Below are 23,663 nucleotides of genomic sequence, written 5' to 3' on the forward strand. Positions count from 1 at the left end.
GACACCCAAGCAACTGCTACCCCAAAACAAAACTCGTGTAACACATAGCTCACAAAGCCAGTGTGCCGAACAGTCACAGCCCTTAAGGCTAAACAACACACCTGATACACTTGTAATAGGTGACTCTATCGTCAGGCACACTGATGTCCCGCTCACCAGGCTGAACAAGGAGAAGGTCACGGTGAGCTGCCTGTCAGGTGCTAGGATCCGCCACATAACACAAGCACTCAGGTCACTCCAAGGCAAGTACAAATATGACACAGTCATTGTCCATGCTGGTGTGAATGACCTGAGATGTACCTCCCTGGACTACATGAAAAGAGACATAGAGGAGCTCTCTGAGCATGTAGCCCAGGCCGGTATGACCCTGACCTTGAGTAGCATCTTACCCTCACCAAGAATGATGCCACAATATGAAGACAAGATGATCAATTTCAACAATTGGCTTAAGTATTGGTGTCATTCAAAGGGGATCCAATGCCTGTCAGCCTGGGATGACAAGCTCGACAAGCCACGATGCTTTGCTAGGGACGGCTTGCACCTGTCACCCCTGGGCTTTCTGATATTGGCAAAGGCTCTTGCTACCCCCATAGTGCTTTTTTTAGGCAAGGCTCAAAAGACAAACCAACCTCCATAGGTATCACAAGGGATAAAAAACTAAGAGTAATGCTACTCAATGCCAGAAGTCTAAACCTCAAGATGCACGCACTCGAAACTCTCCTTAGCATGGAGAACATCGATATCTGTGCAGTAACAGAAACCTGGTTCAGGGCTCCCGAGAGCACCCCAGCACTACCAGGTTATACCTCATATCATGCCTTTCAGCCCCAAAACTTGGACCGTACTACAAAAGGAGGGGGAGTATCAATATTTGTCAAAGATACCCACACCTCCAGGTTGGTGGCACAGCACGTAGCATCAGAGACTATCCATGTGCAACTAACAGTGGGTAAAACTGCCTTCCAGTTTATAGCCTGCTACAGACCACCCTCCCAAACCCAGGAACCCCACTCGGCCTTCCTGAGAACACTGGAAAATATGAAGGTCTCTCCAAACACAATTATATTAGGTGACTTCAACTACCCAAACATAGACTGGGAGCATTACTCTAGCTCCAACACCTTAGCCCAAAGGTTCCTAGAATTTATAAACTCAAATGCTATGGAACAAATTGTTACCACTCCCACAAGAGGGGAAAACATACTGGACCTGATCATCATCAACATGTGTATCCCTCACTGGTAAGATCAGACCATAAACTAATCTCACTGGATATTCACATCCCGACTCCACCCCCTGCCTTGAAAACCACAGTGAAAAACTTCTCTAAAGCAAATTTCACACTCCTCAAAACCGAGGTGGAATCCTTCAAAGCCCCCAGGCCTGTGAAAAATATGGCTCAGACCGCAGAATCCTTTATAAACACATTCTATGAACACCTTCAGGAAAGCATGGATCATGCAATCCCAAATAAAACCAAGACCCAATCCTGCAAAGGCAGACGCCCTGTCTGGTGGACCCCAGCCATAAACAAACTATACAATAGAAGGAGGAAGCTACTACATGATAGAGCAATATCCCAAAAAGGGAAGGCATCTCTGATCAGTATTAGCAAAAAAAACTACGGGCACTCATAAAATCGTCTAAGGCCAGCTTTGAGAGAAAAATTGCACAGGACACTAAGGATAATCACAAGGCTTTCTTTAGTTATGTTAGGAACCTGGGTGGGAATTCCCAGATATGCTCAGAATTAGTCCAAAATGACAAAAAATACACCAAGCCCACAGACATTGCCAACATCCTAGCTGACAGGTTCAGCGCAAACTTCACCCCCCCTCCCCACCAAAAGGGCAAATATTTATTCCAGCAGAGTGCTGCCCCCCTGACATCTCAGATGCTCAGGTAAGAGCTGCCCTCTCCAAAGCAAAAAACACAGCATCAATGGGACCAGACAGTGTCCCGGGCTGCGTCCTACATGAACTCCAAGAAGAGCTAAACCCAAACATAAAACTACTGTTCAATCTCAGCCTTACTACAGGATATGTACCCAAAGAGTGGCGTACAGCAACAGTGGTCCCTCTCCACAAAGGCGGTGCCTCAACGGATCCTGGAAACTATCGCCCCATAAGCCTGACTAGCTTGGTCTGCAAAGCTATGGAAAGGATCATCATGGACCTCATAAATAAAGATATTGGGGACCTACAGACACTGGATCCTACCCAGTTCGGCTTTGTTAAGGGCAGATCCTGCCTCTTAAACCTGGTTGATTTCTTTGAAACAGTCACCAAGGCCATTGACAAGGGGAAGGTGGTCCACACAGCCTACCTGGACCTCGCAAAAGCCTTAATACAATACCCCACTCGGGAATTATAGATAAGCTCACCAGCTTAAATATAAACCCCTATGTCACTAGATGGGTTGCAAACTGACTCAAGGACAGAACCCACATGGTTAGAATTCCTGGAGCCATGTCAGACTCCAAACCAGTTACAAGTGGCGTCCCCCAAGGCTCAGTCCTGGGACCTCTCTTGTTCGGTATATATTTCTCGGAAGTACAGGCCAACACGGAAGGACTGTGGCTGACTAAGTTCGCAGATGACTGCAAACTGGGCACCATAATCGACTCTCCAACTGACACAAGCATCCTCCAAAAGGGCCTCATAGAAACAGACAACTGGTGCTAGAGCCATGGCCTCAAGCTAAACACCAAAAAGTGTATAGTCATCCCCTTTGGCAAAAACAAAGTGCCCACAAATTACCACATAGGTGGTAATCCATTAAGTACAGAAGAAGTAATTAGGGACCTGGGGACCCAAGTTGATAGCAATCTCTCATTTGACAACCACGTGGCCAAAGTGGTTAGAAAAACATTTTATATAGCCCACCTAATCATGAAGGGATTCACATCTAGATCAGGGGAGGTCATCGTGCCTCTTTACTCATCCCTCATCAGGCCCATAATTGAGTACAATGCTCCTTTTGGGATGTACCTTACCAGACACCTGCAGCAACTGGAAAGACCCCAAAAGTACCTCACCAAGAGGATCATAGGGCTCAAACAGATGCCATATGCTGCCCGGTTAAAGAAACTCCAGCTCTACTCAGTGGCATACCGCCTGCTCAGAGGCAATCTGTGCCTGACGTATAAAGCCATGTCCAACCCGGAATTAATGGAGATGCTGCACCTCAGAAAATCCAAATCCCATCGAGCTACGTGCTCGAGAGACTTGAACCTCAGCACTGAAATAAATAGGACATGCTGGAGGGACAGATACATAACCCAGAGGCTCCCTTCACTCTGTTATAAAATCCCAGTCCAGGTTAGGAAGAGTCCCTCATTGACTCTCTTCAAGAGGAATCTTGATGAGTGGATGGGAGATCGTAGGTTTACTTCTGTGTCACTGTTAGACAGAGGCACAGTATACTAACCTCGAAAAAGGGCATAGAAAAATTAATTTAAAATGGGTGGCAAAAGCCAAACACACTCTGGCTAGGCTTATAAATGCCCTAGGGCAGATAGCCTAGTATGAACCTATGAGTAGAGGGGAACAATGACCTCATTTTTCCTGAATGAGAAAAGTTTTGTGATGAGGTGTGCCATGTAGAAGGATTTCCTGACTACTGTGGTGATGTGATTATCAAAGGAGAGACTACTGTCCACCTGCGTCCCAAGGTCTCTTATCACACTTTCAGTCTTACATAGACTACTGCCTATGTGGTAGTTCATGGGTACAAAGTTTTACCAAAAGGGATGACAATACACTTTTTGGCACTGAGCTTGAGGCCATGACTTTGACACCAGGCATCTGTCTCATTGAGGCCCTTTTTAGGATGTCCAAATCATTAGGAGTTTTGATTATGGCTCCTAGTTTACAGTCATCTGCGAACTTTGTTAGCCAAAGACCTTCTGTGTTAGCCTGTACTTCAGAGAAGTAGATACCAAACAGGAGAGGACCTAGGACTGAACCCTGTGGTACTCCACTTGTCACTGGTCTGAAGTTGGATTTAGAGTCTGCTACTTTCACAGTGTAGGTTCTGTCAGTGAGCCAGTTGGCAACCCATCTTGTGACATAAGGATTTATACCTAGTTTAGTGAGTTTGTCTATAATTCCAGAGTGGGGGATGGTGTCAAAAGCCTTGGAGAGATCTAGATAGGCTGTGTGAACCAACTTACCCTCATCTACGGCTTTGGTGACCTCTTCAAAGAAGTCTATCAGGTTTAGGAGACATGATCTGCCTTTTACAAACCCGAACTGGGTAGGGTCCAGAGTTTGGAGATTACCAATGTCATTGTTTATAAGTTCCATGATGATATGCTCCATAGCCTTGCAGACCAGGCTCGTCAGGCTAATGTGGTGGTAGTTCCCAAGGTCCATGGTGGCTCCCCCTTTGGGGAGTTGGATAACCATTGCTGTGTGCCATTCAGTGGGCACAAAGCATGAGGTGAGGCTAGGATTGAACATGGTACTTAGGTGGGGTGCCAGTTTGTTCTGTAGTTCATGTAGAACACAGCCTGGAATGTTGTTAGGTCCCATAGATGGTGTGTTCTTGGCTTTGGAGAGTGTGTTTTTTACCTGTGCAGCTGTGATTACAGGTACTTTGCATTCTTCCGGTATAGAGATGGGCCCTTTAGGGGATGAGAGAGGGGTAAAGTTAGCACTGAACCTATCTGCCAGGATGTTGGCAATATCAGTTGGTTCTGTATATTTAGTGCCATTGTGCTGTAACTCAGAGTAGATCTGAGTGTTGCCATTGAGATTCTTGACATAACTGTAGAATGCTTTGTGGTTGTCTTTAGAATCAGTGTCGATTTTGTTTTTGTAACTAACTTTGGAGGATTTTATGAGGGATCTCAGCTTCTTACTTAGGCTGACCACGGAGTTCCTCCAATCATGGGATTTTACTCTTTTTTTGTAACAGTTTCTTTCTTCTGTTGTAGAGTTTGTTTATAGCAGGGGACCACCAGATTGGCTTCTTTTTTTTGTAGGATAACATCTTGGTTCTGTTAGGGATTGCACGATCCATGCACTCATGTAAGTGCTTATAAAGTGCAATTGTATAGGATTCAGTAGTTGTATCTCTATTGTCCATCAGCATGGGTGTAGTGACGTTTTCCACTTCTGTCTTAAGAAGCATGAAATTGGCTTTGGAGAAAAGTTTTACGGTGGTTTCCCTAATGGGGGGGTGGGGGTGGGATGTGGATGTCTAGGGTGATTTACTTGTGGTCGGATCTGACCAACGAGGAATTGACCTCTGGTGTGGAACACCGGTTGCCCATGTTGGTAATGACCAGGTCTAGGATATTGCTGCCCATGGTGGAGGTGTGGATAAGTTGGTCCAAGGCATTGGAATTTATGAATTCCAGAAAACGTTAAGCACAAGAGTTGGTACATGAGTAGTTTTCCCAGTTAATGGTGGGGTAATTGAAATCACCCATTATTAGGGTGTTAGGTTGTACCTTAATATTTTCCAATGTATCAAGAAATGAGGAGTGGGGATCCTGGGGCATGGTGGGGGATCTGTAGCAAGCTACAATTTGCATTGCGGTCTTGCCCAGAGTTAGTTGCACTTGGATAATCTCAGATGCATTATGCTGAGCAACTAGCCTGGAGATGTGGATATCCTTAATGAATATGGACACACCTCTGCCTTTAGTACTTTGGTCCAGGTTAGGTGGCAGAGAGGTGTGGTATGAATTATAGCCTGGTAATGCAGGGGTGCTCTCTGGAGCCTTGAACCAGGTGTCTGTCACTGCACAGATGTCGATGTTCTCCATTTTAAGGTGCCTCGAGTGAGTGCATTTTGAGGTTTAGACTTCTAGCATTAAGTAGCATTACCCTCATATTTTACTTGTTTGTACCTGTTATGGTGGTGAATGTGTCATTTGAATCTTGCCAAAAAAGGCACTATAGGGGTGGCAAGAGCCTTAGTCAGTATCCGGAATCCCAAGGCTGACAGGTGCAGGCCATCTCTGGAAAAGCATCATGGTTTGTCGATCATGTCATCCCAGGCAAACAGATACTGGATCCCTTTAGAATGACACCAGAAGCTTAGCCAATTGTTGAAGTCAATCATTTTGTCCTTGTACTGTGGTATCATTCTGGGTGACGGCAGCATGCTACTCAGGGCTAGGATCATACCTGCCTGGGCTACAAGATCAGAAAGCTCCTCCATGTCTCTTTTCATGTAGTCCAGGGAGGTATATCTCAGGTCATTCACACCAACACGGACAATGACAGAGTCATATTTGTACTTGCTGTGGAGTGACCTGAGTGTATGCATTATGTGGTGGATCCTGGCACCTGACAGGCAGCTGACAGTAACTTTCTCCTTGTTTAGCCTGGGGAGTGGAACATCAGTATGCCTGACTATAGAGTCACCTATGCCTAGAGTGTTGGGTATGTTGTTATGCCTTATGGGCTGTGGTTGAGTGGCACACTGAGTTTGTGGGCTATGTGTCATTTGGGTTGTGTTGGGGGGGTGGAGGTTGCTTGCATTTCTGCTTTGGAGGTCCCTTTTGCTTGGGTAGATTTTTTTGACAGCTTCAGTGAAAGTAGGTGTGTGTTTTGTGTTTCTTTGTGTGTGTTTTGGTGGTGTAGGTTTTGAGGGACTATGTGATGAGTGTGGTGTGTGGTGTAGTGCAAGTGTTTACCTTCTCCTCTTGACTGTCTAGTCCAGTCTTGGGTGAAGAGAGCTTTGTTTCCAGTTTGGTTATATAAGTGCATCTCTCACAGGTTGTAGTGTTGGGTGGTAGGAAGAGAGGGTTGTCTGTGTATATGAGGCAATTGCTGCATTGCCCCAAGATGCCCAGATTCATCAGGTAGATAGGAGAAAACATATACAAACATATATATATATATATATATATATATATATATATATATATATATATATATATATATATATATATATGTATGTATACAGACAAACAAACATACATATATATATATATATATATATATATATATATATATATATATATGTGTGTGTGTGTGTGTGTGTGTGTGTGTGTGTGTGTGTGTGTGTGCATATGTCCCAAAATGCCCATGCAAACATATGCTGATGATACACCACCCATAATTGGGGCAGCATGCACAGTTGGATGCAAAAGCAGCCATGACACTCCCATCTGCCCCCCCCCCCCCCCAGTCCAAATAAACAAGTGAACAGTAGACTTCTACAAAATCATGATCATCCATACACAATGGCCAGACATGCAATAAGCTCTTAGCAAAACAATAAAATGTCTGAACATAGCAATAAATAATGCAACCAGCCAGTAATTCACACATGTTTATTATACTCTGATGTCTTGGCCAAAGCCTTCAAGGAGTAAACATTACCAGAAATACATGCCTTAATCACAAGAAGCAATTAACACCTAATTACATAATTGAATATATAGCCTTCAATTACACTCATCATTTAAGCCCCTATGGGATAAATTATCACAGTTAATATTAATACATTGAGTCTGTACATAACAATTGTCCTTTTAGGAATGTTTCATCACACTGAGGGACAGACATTTTCAGAAACAGTACCTTGAGGCCCACTACTGTACCTATGGTGTGATTTATTGAAATGTACAGCTATAGAACTGACATATTTCTTATCAGTAATGCATCTGACATGTTCTAACAGCCTAGTTTTAAAACATGTGTTACTGTCCTTCACATAAAATATGTTACAAGGCCATCTAAGAGTATTCTCTATACACCTACCTCTTGAATATGCAGACTTCAACATGTTTCCCAGCCATTCCCCTCAGCAGGCATTACAGCACTAAATAATGATAGACCAGTATACCTATCCATCTACTACTGTATGACATCTGGACAAAGCCTGATATAATTGGGGGATAGAAGCCCAAATACATGGCCAAACATGAAATATCGCTGTTATGCACTGAGAAAGTTGCTTATGTTAACAGGGTTTGTTGTAACATATCTTTTCTGAGGTATATAAAGTCAGAAAAACAAATGGATGTTACCATCTCCATAATGCAATCACCAGAGTATGCTACTGATTTCCCAAGGGCAACACCTGTCTGGGGAACAGCCCATACATAACAGGCTAACCTGGTCCTACAGTTGAGAACTATGCAGAGAGAGAACTTTGTCAGACTGAAACCCATGCAGAAGTAGCATGTGCAGACAAACCCTGTTAAACTAGCAGTATTCCCAAACATATAACAGAAATACTCACATTCTGCTTCTAAGTCATGAACCTTCCCCACCATTTAGTTGGGTTGTCTCCATAAGTCTTGCAGTAAGAGGTAGTAGCTCACAAAAATACTTAACAGCAGCCAAAATGCACTATAATTCACACAACAGATTAAAAGATGCAAAATCTTCTGGATACCAAAGCACTTTATTCCACGGGTACAAAATAAACCTCCAGTTAGCACTTTTGTCTCAGTCAAAAGAACTTAGAGACTTCTTCAGACTGAGGTTCTAATCACTCTCTACCTTTTTAAACACTCAAAAATTGTCACATGTCAACTATTAAAATATGTCACCATCACTTACATTCTTAAAGAAATACATATTATTAATTACTATGAAATGCATTAAAAAACTTTTAAACACTTTTAAAATTTCAAATAATTAAAGAGCTCACAAAATAGTTAATGTTTCAACCCCTTTCTTTTTAAATACATAATAAACTCTTCTCTATTATTCAGTCCTGGTGGGAAACAGGTGTTCGGCTTGACTTGCCAACAATATTCAAGCCATCCTAGTTTTTCTTCTATATTTATTATGCTTTGGATGTTAGGCAAAATCTCCAAAACTATGAACTTATAATTCATTTTACAACTTTTTTGCTTGTAATGTTTGCTCATAGCATTTTTATCATCACCATTTTGTATTGCATACTTATGTTCATAAATCCTTCTGTTGAGCTCACGAGTAGTTCACCCCACATAAAAGGATTTACACTCTAAACATATAATGAGGTAGATAACATTCTTAGATCTACAGTTAAAAATTCCTGGTATATGGACTTTTCTGCCCTCCACATCTAGCTCACTTCCTTCAGTATATAAAAATTACACATATTACAATTATAACATTTTACCATTCCTTTTTTATGTCCCACATTTTAGTTTTATTCAATTTTTCTTGGAAATCATTTTTAAAACTTTTTGCCTTCTTCTGAACAAAACTAGGAGTTTCTCCTATCTTATTCATAAGATCACCATTTGATTTAAAAAGACCCCAATTATTCCTAATAACACTTTTAATTGCTTGAAAATCTACACTATTATGTACTGCCATTGACATCTTATATTTAAACATATCTCTTTTACCCTCATCTATGATCTAATTTTATTTTCTTTTATCTACTTGTACTTCTAATAAATTCTTCACTTCATGAACTGGGTATCCCCTTATTTCCATTTTGTCACAGAAAAGATTTTCTGCTACTAAAAAATCCTCATCTTTTTTAGTTAGTTTACTTATCCTGTTTAACTGCCCTTTCACAATATTAATTTTTGTTTTCTTAGGGTGCATGCTGGAATAATGTAGATACTTATTATTCTGAACTTCTTTTTTGTAAAGTTTTGATGTTAACTTATTGTTCTCTTTATATACTGTTATATCCAGAAAACTAATTATTTTATCATACTGGTGAGTAAACTTCAGATACGTATTAACATTATTTAAGTACTGTATAAATTCTCCCAATTCAAGTACAGACCCTCTCCACACTAAAAACAGGTCAATAAAATGTAACAGTTTGACAATGTTCATACTATATCTACTTTCAATAATATTTGTTAGTTCCCAACCATGCATAAACACATTTGTATAACTAGGGGCTAATGCTGTCCCCATCACAACACCATTTGTTTGAACATATATGTCTTCATAGAAGGACATAAAATTATAACTAAGAACAATTTCTATCAAACTCAACTGTTACTCTAGGTTTTTGTATTAATTTAACATTCATTTTGGCCATATTACCACTTGGTACAAGAAAGGCAGTATGACCATAAACAAGTTAAGTAAGGGATGGAATTTTGCCCCGTCCCAAAGGGCAAGCAAATTAGATACAATTAATAAACTAAGAGATTATGTTAGGTTACTGAATTTTAAAGTATTATTTGAATCTAAAGAAAAAGAAAAATTGTGAATTTTATAATCCGAGTTGTTTTAATCCACCTTTGTTGAAAGAATTAGAAATGTTTTTGAATATATGTGAAGTTCAAATAATTAAAAATTTGTTAAACATACCTCACTTTAGATATTTTAATATGTCAAGGAGTGATAAAGAATGCTTTGATAAGTTAATGAAAGAAGATGATATTTTGTTCTTAAAAGCTGATAAGGGAGGGGCCCTAGTATTATTAGATAGGGATGTTTATGAGAGAAAAATGGTGGAATTGTTATTGGTTGAGAACTATTATAAGAAAATAACAATGAAAGAAGTAAAGAATGGTTATGCAAAGATAGACTCTTGCATAGAAGACTGGAATTTAGCTGGAAGAATTGATGATACAACAAGAAAAAAATTAGTTAATAGTAACCCCAAATTGAGTAGGATCTTTGGAATACCAAAGATCCATAAAAACTTGGATACCCCCCCCCCAAGGCCCATAGTGGCCAGTGTGAATATCAAAACAGAAGGTCTTTCTGTATTTGTAGATAAACACTTAGAAAAAGTTATAGTTAAAAATTCTACTTATACAAAAGACAGCTATGATTTTTTTTGAATAAAACAGAAAAAATAGTTATTACTGACACAGATTTGTTAATGACCCTAGATGTTAAGTCACTATATTGCATTACAGTGGTCACCACTGGGGCATATCTGACATGAATTTACCATTCCTATAGCATACCTCATGACTTGTAAGTGCCAAGACATCTGGACAGTGGCTAGTAAATTGTGCTGGACAAATAGCCTAAGGTAAGGTCATGCATGACACATTACTGGTATACACTGGATATAAATTGTGTACACACCCCTCTTAAGATGCAAGGTGTTCCTGTTACATACTAATTAGGACCACAGTATGACAGTCCACACCTCTTCCAGCCTTTAATGTAACCCATAACAGGTACAGTTCACTTGAAAAACCAAGCATCTGTACTCATGTATTGCACCTACAAGGCAGGTCACCTGTGAGGGTGGAAGATGTCCTATCAACATTATGTTTCAGTCAGCTATGATACTTCATCCTGCCATATGTGTCAGTACACTCACTGTGGCCTATTTGGCTTTAATATCACATACATGGGCATTGTTATGGCACACAGACCACTTCCGACCATGTATAGGTTTCAAACATATGGATATTCCAGACACATCTGTCCAGAGGACTGTACAATGGTTTAACCTGCTGCATGTGAGGCAGATGCTGTTACCACACTATATAAAGTAATGGAAGTGGGAGGTGGTCACCAGCCATGTATGGTGTGCACATCAAAATGGTATAAGCCACACATGATATGATCCTCACACACAAACAGTTGCCAGCATTAGGATTAGAACTTCTGCCTGTCTAGGTATTCCTACTATAGTGCTACACAGGTATGAGATGCACCATAGAACTTATATATTTACATCTCTTCCAAAGGTACTTCTAAGGTGGATGACATCAACAGGTCTACTAAACTGGAGTGAAGGGAAGTGTAAAGGTCAAAACTGGTATGAACCAGAAAGTACATGATTCACACTCACATACATACACAGATTTGCCATTATTGGGATTAGAACTCCTGCCTATCTAGGCACTCCTGCTATAGTGCTACACAGTTATCAGATGTGTCACAGAGTTTAGACATTCCCACCTCTTCCAAAGTTACTTCTAAAGTGGATGACATCAACAGGTCTACTAAATTGTAGTGAAGGGAAGTGTAAAGTGTAGTACACAGGTAAAAATGGTATGAGCCAGACCATACATGATTCACACACACTTGCCATTACTGGGATTAGAACTCCTGCTTATCTAGGTATTCTTACTATAGCATTACGCAATTAACGGATGTGCCACAGAGCTTATACATTTCTACCTCTTTCAAAGGTACTTCTTAGGTGGATGACATCAACAGGTCTACTAAATTGGAGTGAAGAGAAGTATAAAGGTCAAAACTAGTATGAGCCTGACAGTACATGATTCACACTCACATACATACACACTTGCCAGTATTGGGATTAGAACTCCTGCCTATCTAAGCATTCCTACTATACTCCTATGCAGTTATCAGATGCGCCACAGAGTTTATACATTTCTACCTGTTCCAAAGGACCTTCTAAGGTGGATGACATCAACAGGTCTACTAAACTGGAGTGAAGGGAAGTGTAAAGGCTAGCACACATTTCAAAAATGGTATGAGCTAGACAGAACATGATTCACACACACACTTGCTATTACTGGGATTAGAAATCCTGCTTATCTAGGTATTCCTACTATAGTGCTATACAGTTATCAGACGCACTACAGAGCTTATACATTTCCACCTCTTCCAAAGGTACTTCGAAGGTGGATGACATCAACAGGCCTACTAAATTGGAGTGAAGGGAAGTATAAAGGGTAGTACACTGGTCAAAAATTGTATAAGCCAGACAGTGCATGATTCACACACACACTTGCCAGCACTGAGATTAGAACTCCTGCTTATATAGGTATGTCAACTATAGTGTTACACAGTTACCGCACACACTACAGAACTTACTGAACATTCATATGGCCAAAGCTGCTGATAACTGCACAGCTGTGGTAAAGTAGTACAGGTGGCAGACAGTCTGCCTTCTGTACCACCCATACATCATGCTAGTTCTTTCTGTCTTGCACTTCAACTAGCATTATGGATTGACACTTCACAAAATTATTGCATCAAGAAGTGTGGTACACCTGTGAGCTGTCAGCAGTACTCATTTATCACAGATGTCACCCCAGTACTTGCTAATTATGGGCACCCCTCCTGGCATGTTTGAAGGGTGGTTATCTGTGCTTTAACCCATTAACCTGGTGCACTTGTCCATTCTGGGGCACTGTTGCAACTGCTGCATGTACAGAGACAACCCTCCCCTCTAAACTCCACACACTCAGACCTGTGAGGGTTACCCATATATCAACCAATGTGGACATATGCACTCTCCAGCAAGACTGGACTAGCATGTCAAGAGGATAAGATCAACACCTACATCACACCATGTGGAACACGTGGCTCACCATGACACCCACTTTGACAGCCATGACATACAGTGAAAGGCCACACATCCACCTTCTCAGAGGCACTCGATGGCCATTTACCCAAGCAGCACTGACCAGCAAGACAAACACCCACTCAGACACTGCAACATGGCACATGCCAAGGGACACATATTTAACCTACACAGTGTGCCCCTCAACCTAAGCTCCTAAGGCTAACCACCTTGCACAATACAGTGATTATGGGTAACTCAATACTGAGGCACACACATCCCACTCATTAAGTTTAATATGGAGCAGGTAACAACCAGATATCAATCACATGCCAGCATCTAACACATGACACAGCCAGTCATGACACTCCACAACAACTACAGGTATCACTGCATATCCATGTGGGTGTGAATGACTTGGGAAACACATCCCTGGACTACATGATAGGAGACATGGTTGAACTCTCTGATTATGTGGTCAAACTTGGACCACAACACACCTCCATAGTTGGTGTTGTCTCCATATTCATTATGGCTAGGAACACCTGCAGACTAGTATCCCATCATAATGCATTGGAGATACTTCTGGTACAACCCCATTGGGTAATAGTGCAATTCAGACCATAGCCTGCTATGGGTCCACATCTATGTCTCTGGACTATCAATATACATTCCTCAACACCCTCACATCTATGATTGTTCAATGCAACACTGACATAGTACGAGTCTTCAACTACTCCTCCATCACCTGGGGAATGTAGCCAAGTGGCAGTACAGTGGCCCAACACTTCTGGGATTCATCATTTCCATTGCCCTAGACCAGCTCATACTGACCTCTGGTAGAAGATGCAACAACCTTGACCTGTGTTGACCACTGAAATATGGGACTGTTGCTCATCCCCAGATGTCAATCCCTGCATGGTGAGATTCACACAGGCTGTAATCAACATGGAACTCAGCATCTCAGCCACACCCCCCACAAAGATAACCACCTGGCAAAACCTCTCCAAAGCTGACTTTGCAGCCATGAAACAGGGGTTGATGTCTTCACTGCACCCATGGCAATGGGACATAGCTTCATGACTGTGGAATCATACACATAGGCACTGTACAAATAGGTACATGAATGCATGGTACTAGCCAGAGCCAACAGAACCCAGACACTGTCTTCCAAACACTGGGAGACAATGTCATGGTCCCCTGCCATTACTATAGTATACATCAGAAAGAAGACACTGTTGCAGAGAAAGGTGGTGCCCCATGACTGTTGAACTCCCTTATTAGCCTCAAACACAACTTTGGATCCCTCATGGATTCCCCAACAGGCATCTATGGTAGCAGAGATGCAGCAGACATTGACAACAGTCACAACAGCCTTTGATAGTTACATCAACAACCTCCACAGCATTAAACACAAGTGCTGTGAGTTACTGCACAAAGCTAATACCTATCCTGAGACAACAAATATTGGCCAGAGTCTTGGCAACACATTCAGTGCCAGCTTTACCACTCTCTCCCCTCACAAGTGAAGTGCTGAGTGAATGTGTTCTCACATGATGTATCCCATTTCCATTCTAGTCATCTGTGTGTCACCAGGATGTGGCCCTGCAGCAAGGCCACAGGGTATGGCAGTGTGTTGACACATCCACCATGTCATAGGCAGGGTACAGTATGTGCACGGTAATCCCCAGTCTGTAACACAGTGATTGCATATGCCTCACAGATTATAGGACTGAGGATTGTACATAGGTATATGTTGATGTGCATCTGTTGTAGAATGGAGAATGGTACATGTTCTGGTTTGGACACATTTCCAATTGCTAATAACAACAGCCAGAGGGGATATTCATCAACCAAGCACACTGGGACTACTACTACTACTACCACCACACACACACACACACACACACACACACACACACACACACACACACACACACACACACACACACACACACACCTTGCCATTACTGAGATCCATAGGTTCATTGCTTCATAGGTGTATAGTAGGTGAATGGGCCTGAAGGCTCTACAAGGCTAGCCCAAGGGAATACCCTGGCATCAGGCCACATGACAATAGTCCCCAGAATATCTCAGGAGTATAGTCACTGGAGTGGTCCCCAGGGGTGGGTATTGTATTCCCCATCCATTCATCCAGATTTCTATTGTGGGTGGCCAGTGATGTGCACTGCTTCCCATGTATATGATCTATATTCCATAACATGGACAGTGTTTGGGTTGTGCACATGTCCCACATGCATGTTCTTTGATGTGTGGAAGTATGCTTGAGGTCTCTGGGACATGTTGTGTGGACAGATTGATATATTCTGATGTAGCATTCCTGACCTCATTCTGTGAGACCTGACTATGTAACTGAGGTAGTGATTGCACCTACATTGACAGTATGATACAGGTATTCAGTGGAGTTAGTGGTGTCTGTCCATACAACGCATGTGTATAAGGCATGGTATTCCCTTTGTGGGGTACATTTGCAGACTCTACAGTTGTTGCAGGCGTCCAGTGGGGAACTTGGCAAAAGGGCCACTGTACACATTGATTGGGCTACTGAGGGGATGGAACAGGGTGCAATGTCCTTTTACTTCTAGATAACACACATTCAGTCAGGAGATTAACACATCAAAGTACTTTCTGATGTCAGTGGCACTGTTGTGGTCAACAGGCATGTAGTCCACTGCAATCACACCGTGGGTACTATCTGACTATCTGTGAGGCAATATGCAGGGGAACTACTGATATAGTGGTTGTTGCTTAGCCAAGTGTGTTTGTGTATGATATGTGAGTGGAGAGTGGTCTCTGAGTATTAGAAGGGTTGCCTATATTGTTCACTAATCCATACTTTCATGTAGTCATTGCACATGGCACTAGACATTTAGGGCTGTGGATTATCTACACCAACCTCTACGGTGTTGGCTTTGTAATGTGGACATTATGACATATACTAGGTCCTCAACATAAAAATTTAGCAAAACCCACCCCCCCAATGGATCCTGTTATTACACAATCACACCAACTCACACATAGGATATTGATGACCGAGAGAGACACACACTTGCCAGTACTGACTTTCAAACCCCTACCTAACTATGTATTGCTACTACAGTGTATCACATTTATCGAACGTGCCATGGAGGTCATAGGATGGATGTTGTCCCATGGTACTTCTAAGGTGAGAAACATCACCAGCCCTTGTAAATACTGGCATTGGGTGATGTAGTGAGAGATTCCAAAAAATATTTTACCCTACACACATATTTACTTTTGCCAGGGGTGAGGTTCAAATCTCTATCTAACTATCTTTTTGGACCATTATGGTTATGCATTTACTACATGCACCACTGACCTTATATGGCTTAGGTTGCCAACAGGTACTTCTAAGGTGGATGATATCTGCAGGACTGCTAAAGTCAGGCACTGAGATGCATATTGGCATAAATGGGGTCAAAATTTTTGAGGTACGGGCATACATATGTAGACGTATGTACACACACAAACACTTGCCAGGGATGAGATTTAAACCCCTACCTATGTAGTTATTGCTACTACATTGTTCCACATGTATTGCAAGTGCCATGGAGCTTACATGTTGGATAACTGTGCAAACATATCTTTGAAGGTGAGTGACATCAGCTGCAGTGCTAAAGGAGGGGTAAGGGAAGTGTTGTAAGTGTGAATGACTACAAAATCAGGTCTCTACAAGGATACATGCACTCTCTCATACAAACACTCATATTTCCACAGTTGCCAGGATCAGGATTGGAATGCCTACCTAACTAGTTTGCTATACTATAGTATTACACAGTCATCATGAGCGCCACGGTGCTTATTTGTTGGAGAGCTGTCCAAAGGTATCTTTGAAGGTGAGTGACATCAACAGTAGTGCTAAAGAAGGAGTAAGGGAGGTTTAGTGAGTGTAAATGACCTCAACCACATTCATCTAGAAACATGCACACACACTCACACACAACTTTGCATTTGACAGGACTGAGATTACAACTGCTACATGGATACCTAATTGTACTGTAGTGTTACACAGTTATTCAAGCACCACTGACACTATAGGGCTGATGGGTAGCCAAAGGTATTTCTACAGTGAATGACATCAGCACATCATGTGATATAGGTCAATGGGATGTGTAGTGGGTGGGACAGGCGTCATAATGGGATTGTTTCTGTTGCTGTCTTTCTCTTCCCCACCTCTCTTTGTGTGTGTATGTTTGGCATATTATATCATGTTGGCCTTAGATATGTGTGAGTATTCCTATCCAATGTGTGTGTGTGTGAAGTATCAATGGTGTACAATTTGGTGTGTGTGCACAAGACAGGTGCAAATAACCGATATCTGTAGTCCAATGTGTTGTGAGACATGGGCTTCATTTCTCTAAGTGTAGGAGCATGCCCAGTATGACCTTCTATATTGAGTGTGTGCATCCATTCCAGGGAGGGTTAGACTCCAGTTCAGGGTTTTGTGTGCTACAGCTGCACCTATCAAACTGTTTCTGCAGGATATCTGTAGATAGGTTGCCAATATGGAGACACAATGGGCTTAACATACAGGGGATACTGTAACTATTGCTGTCTGCACTGCTTGTGTGACATGTTTGGTTGTAGCATAGATATTCTGACATATGTACTGTTTTACACTGTGATGTGTCATGTCATCAACTACTGACAGTTAACATTCTTTGCTCACAGTTATTTACCGGGAAATATGAGATGAATGAAGCTGAGACCAATATTCTGAGGCATATAGACTACACATTTTGGCACACACCTGCCATTGTGGAGGGATAGCTACAGAAAATAGACTGCTAGTTCTGTGTAAATGGTGCAGCACCTTGTTAGTATGCTGGCTGGGGTTCTCCTCCTTGTGCTTTTCTCAACTTCATGGAATGGACAAATCCTGCTGGGGCCATACCTCTCAGCTGTACAGATATACCCACGTTATCCAGAGGTAGGATTCATATATCTGGTCAGTTTACCTTCACATTGTGATTTACAAGCAGTTTTCCAGCTATTCATTCATGGGTATGCAGTCAGGAGTAGTATGGGCAGACATTAGACTTCACACACTCCATGACATCCATGCTTCTACACCCCCTTCTGTTATTCTCTCCTCCACCTAACGTTATATAAGCAATATCTCAGAAGTATCCTTATAATTGGGCCTTTATCCCAGTAGCATTTATGGCCTGATCCACAGTCCTTGCAGTAGGACATGGGGAGGCATGCTACTGGCATTTGTCAACATGGCCTTGCATTTGTTTTCTGTTCATTGTGTTAGGTTGTTAGCTGGGACCCCCCTGACATTCTGTACATTGGCACTATGGGTGAGGCATGGGCCTTTGCCAGAGGATGCAGGCCATTTGCGAGTGTTGCAGGCCATCTGTTACTGCATTTCTACATGGGATTGGGGGGGGGTTGCACACCTGCAGACTTTAATATTTGAAATGACTGTACTTTTATTTCAGTTACTCTGTTGGCTTCCATTTCATATTGCATTGTGACCTATCATGCAGACAGGAGGCATATCAGTAGAGTACACATGTTACATCTTAATGGCATATATTTCAGTTTCAGACTTCTTACCCTTCAGAACTAGAATGCAACTGCCAGACCTGTTGTAGTATGTCTGTGTAGGTCTGGTGGGGGAGGGAGGGTGCTGTTCACCATTGCCATCATTTGGGGGTGTTAGCCCAGCATTTCTTCATGGTCATCTACACCTGTCCTACTGGGTGAGGCTGGTGGTGGATATGTGACCCTCACTGACATCCATGTGTGTGACCTATTGACACCCACATTTCTTTGGGCCATCACATGTACTGCAGTGGGGATTGTCACCTTGTGTAGTGCTGCCTAGTATGTTGACACCAGTATTTGTTATGAATTTCCTGCTGACCTGTATAGTTGTCTGCTGCTATCCCATTCAGCCACCCAATTCCTTTGCATGCTCACATCCATATCATACATACAAGTATGAGAACATACTACTCCATTCAGTAATTGATAGGAAGAGTGACTTACCTTGTTGCTGGGCCAGTATTGAGGACAGTGCTGGAGGGCTGGACTATGTTGGATGCACATAGTACACTCCCTGTACATTTAGTTTTATTTTATTTTATTTATTTTTATTTTACATTTGTTGACCAGGCTAGTCTAGCTGGATACATGTCCATTTTCAGTAGAGGCCCGGGGAAAAACCTCCAAGAAATCATACATAGTTAAAACAGAAGTTATTACAGATATTATAAAACAGCAAGTATTACAAAAGCTAATTATAATAAACATTTTTTTTTTTTTTTTTTTTATCTTTACATGATAAAGCTCAGGTAGTGTCATGTTTGGCATCCCTTTTACTGTATGTGCGAGTCGGAGAGAGATATCAGTCCCTGGGTCCCTACAATGTCAGTGTGTGCTATGTGTTGCCTCTTTGCCAAGGCATGGGCATACTGTGAACGTCTCCTTCTGCCTACAGGGGCAGGCTCAGGATGTTTTTCCTCCGAGTCCTTCTGTGCCTGTGCTGGCCTTGGCAATGGTGGGGAGCTGTGTGGCCCTGCCCTGTACTGTTACTACTGAAGCTGTTTCTGCAGGATCATATTGTGTAGCATGGCACATACTATGAACATTTATGTACATGTAGCTGGAGAGTACTGCAAGGCTCCACCGGATATGGTAAGGCAGTGGAACCATGACTTGAGCATCCCAAACACATGCTCAACAATGATCCTGGTTTGTACGTGTGCCTCATTAGGGTGTTCTTGTTTAGGTGTGTGTGTGCATTTCTGATGGGTGTCATCAGCCATGGCTCCAGTGCATAGCAAGCATTCCCCACTAGATGGCAATATGGGATGTTCCCCCCTGGCAAACACCTGATACAGCTGTGAGCAATGCCAGATGTGGAAGTTGTGATAGCTTCCAGGGCTGCCAGCACACATATTCATGATAATGACCTGGCCATCGCACACAACCTGGCAGTTGATGGAGGGGAAGCCATTGTGGTTTATGTAGACCCTGCCCTGCTCACTGGGTGGTGCTTTAATGTGGATGTGCGTGCAGTCTATAGCACCACTACCTCAGGGTATTCTGCTATACGGTGAAAGAGATGCATGCATGTGGTCAGCGTCTCATGGGCATTGGGGAAATATATGTCCACATTGGTATGTTGTGTCATGGCATCCAGGAACAGGTGGAGTACCCTGGATGCTGATGCCTGTGAGACCCCCATGATATCCCCAGTTGCCCTTTGGAAGGAACCTGTGGCTAGTATTCTTAAGTCTAGACATACCTTGGTATCCACTGGGATGGGTTCCCCTCTATTAGTTCTGTGTGTAAGCTGTGGTAGGCACAGCCCAACAATTTGCTGTAGAATGTCCCTGTCTACCCTATAGTGCTCTACTGTCTCCAGCTCATGTAGGCCCTGGTAGGTTACCCTGGGTCTGTACACTCTTCTCCTCCTCCTCCTCACTGTGGGTCAGTTGTCACTATTCTCCTCCTTACTACCCTCAGTCTCTAGCACATATTGATGGAGTAAAGCAGCAGCAGCCTCTAACTTTTTAAGCTTAAATGGCCATGATTGGCCAAAAAAAAAGTTTTATTTTAAAATAAAATAAACATTTATTAATGCCAATGACCTTATATTTGGCCATTGGCATGTGTGTTTTACTGTAATACATGCTTTCCATGAGCTGTCCTGCCTCTGTTTGCTCAGATGCAGAAATGAATTCAGTTACTAACTGAATGCATTTCTGCTCTGACACTGTTCCTGCACGGAGTCCAGCCAGCTTTATGGATCACAAAATCACCTCATTTGCATGGGTTTTAGCAGCAAATGAGGTGATTTGCATCCCACACAGCTTTCCATGCAGGAACAGTGTAGGGCCTCTCGTGCACACAAAAATGGCACTTTCCTGGATCAGTCTGTGGCCATTTTCCATGTAGGAGCTCCTACATTGTTCCTGCATGGAAATCAGCCATTTGTGAATCCCTTCCCCAGGATTCAGCAAGCTCTGCACGGTGTGCAGGAATAGTGCAAGAGCTGCTACACGCAATATGGCCGACGAGCGATCCAGGAACGAGCTCCTGGGATGTGCACAAGCGCTCCTACACTATTCCTACATGGACACCACTGCTCTATGCTAATTACCCTATTTGCTAGTAAAAATCATGCAAATGAGGTGAATTAGTGATCCAGGAAGCAGGCAGGCATCTGTGCAGGAATAGTGTAACCTACAGAAATGTATTCGGTTACTAACCAAATACATTTTTGCAACTTACAAAATGGAGGCATGACAGTGCCAAAGAAAGCAGGTATTCAATGTAGTAGGCATGTCAATGGCCAAATATATGGCCATTGGCATGAGAAATAGTTGCAAAAATATAAAAAAATAACTTTTTTTTGCCGATTTCGGCTGTTTAAGCATAGGGCAGTGGTGCGTAAATGAGATCTGCATGAAAATAAGAAAAAAAGTTTGAAATAAGCTTCTAAACCCAAATTAGCATTTTGCCATGATAGTCAATAGCATGCATAAGACAACAATACCAGGGAATAGTGGTTGCTAAGGGGGAAGGCTGAGTGTGAGTGTGGTAACAAGAAATTAGCATTCTGTTTTATTCAAATGAGCGGACTGATACTGAATCACAGATTTCCTCTCAGTATTAACTTGCACCCAACCATGTAGGTGCAGCAACACCATGGTATAAATATAAGAGGCAGATGACCTCATAAGGGGGAGTGTCATGCATGCTGTAAGCTTATTGGAGCTCTGTGGCATGTGTTTGCCTTAGCTAAGCACAGCTAAGGAAGGGGGTGTGTCTGAGACTGCCTAGCAGTGCTTACCTTGCCTAAACAGGTGTGAGCGCTGCGCATCGGGTTTTAAACAAACAAAAAAAAAACAACAACAACAAAAAAACAGGAAATAGCAACTATTTTCAGATCTGAGCACTGGGTATGCGCGCCATGCCTCGGGGCTTAAATGGGAAGGCAATGGAAAGGGAAAATAGCAGGAGGAAGGCAATTAAGGAGAACTAGCATAGCTGGCAGGTGAAATGTATCAGAATCAGCCAATTACACATGGAACAGCCTAGCACACTACTATAAAATATGCAAACATCTTCCAGTCTGTTTTTTCCCACAAACTCTACACCACAGGTGTACACAGATGGGGAAATTTTACGTAACAAAACTAACAAAATGTTAGGGGCTGCTGTTGCTCTCATACATCAATATGTGCAAGAGGCTGAGGGTTGTGAGGATGTGAATGCTGATGACCAATCCATAGTGAGGAGAAGGAGAAGACTGTACAGACCCAGGGTAACCTACCAGAGGCTACATGAGCTGGAGATAGTGGAGCACTATAGGATAGACAGGGACATTCTACAACAAATTGTTGAGCTGCGCCGGCCATGCTTCACACACAGAACCAACAGAGGGGAACCCATCCCAGTGGATACCAAGGTATGTGTAGGCTTAAGAATACTAGCCACAGGTACCTTCCAAAGGGCAGCTGGGGATATCATGGGGATCTCACAGACATCAGCATCCAGGGTACTCCACCAGTTCCTGGATGCCATGTCAGCACATGTCGGTGAGCACATATATTTCCTCAACAGCTGTGAGGCATTGACCAGCAATATGCATCTCTTCCACCAAATAGCAGAATACCCTGAGGAAGTGGGTGCTATAGACTGCACACACATACACATCAAAGCACCACCCTATGAGCAGGGTAGGGTCTAGGTAAACCGCAAGAGCTTCCCCTCCATCAACTGCCAGGTTGTGTGCAATGCTCAGGGAATTATCTTGAATGTGTGTGCTCGCAGCCCTGGAAGCTATCACGACTTCCACAGCTGGCATATGACACAGCTGTACCAGTAATTTGCCAGCGGGGACATCCTATATGGCCACCTAGTGGGAGATGCTGGTTATGCACTGGAGCCGTGGCTGATGACACCCATCAGAAATGCAAACACCCCCGAACAAGAACTCCATAATGAGGCACACACACAAACCGGAATCATAATAGAGCATGTGTTTGGGATGCTCAAGTCAGGTTCCGCTGCCTGGACATATCTGGTGGAGCCTTGCAGTACTCTCCAGCTACATGTACACAAATTTTCATAGTATATGCCATGCTACATAATATGATCCTGCAGAAACAGCAGCAGCAGGAACAGCACAGGCCAATGCCACACAGCCCCCCACCATTGCCAAGGCCATCACAGGCACAGAGGGACTTGGAAGAAGAACAACCTGAGCCTGCCCATGTAGGCAGAAGGAGGTGTGCACAGTATGCCCATGCTTTGGCAAGGAGGCAACGCATAGCACATACACTGATACGGTAGGGACCCAGGGAATGACACCTCTCTCTGACTCGCACATACAGTAAAAGGGATGCCAAACATGACACTACCTGTGCTCTACCATGTATAGGGAGTGTACTATGTGCATCCAACATAGTCAGACCTCCAGCACCGTCCTCAGTACT

The sequence above is a fragment of the Protopterus annectens genome, chromosome 4.part1 (assembly GCF_019279795.1).
Source record: "Protopterus annectens isolate FY-2018-M chromosome 4.part1, PAN1.0, whole genome shotgun sequence".
Classification (NCBI taxonomy): domain Eukaryota; kingdom Metazoa; phylum Chordata; order Ceratodontiformes; family Protopteridae; genus Protopterus; species Protopterus annectens.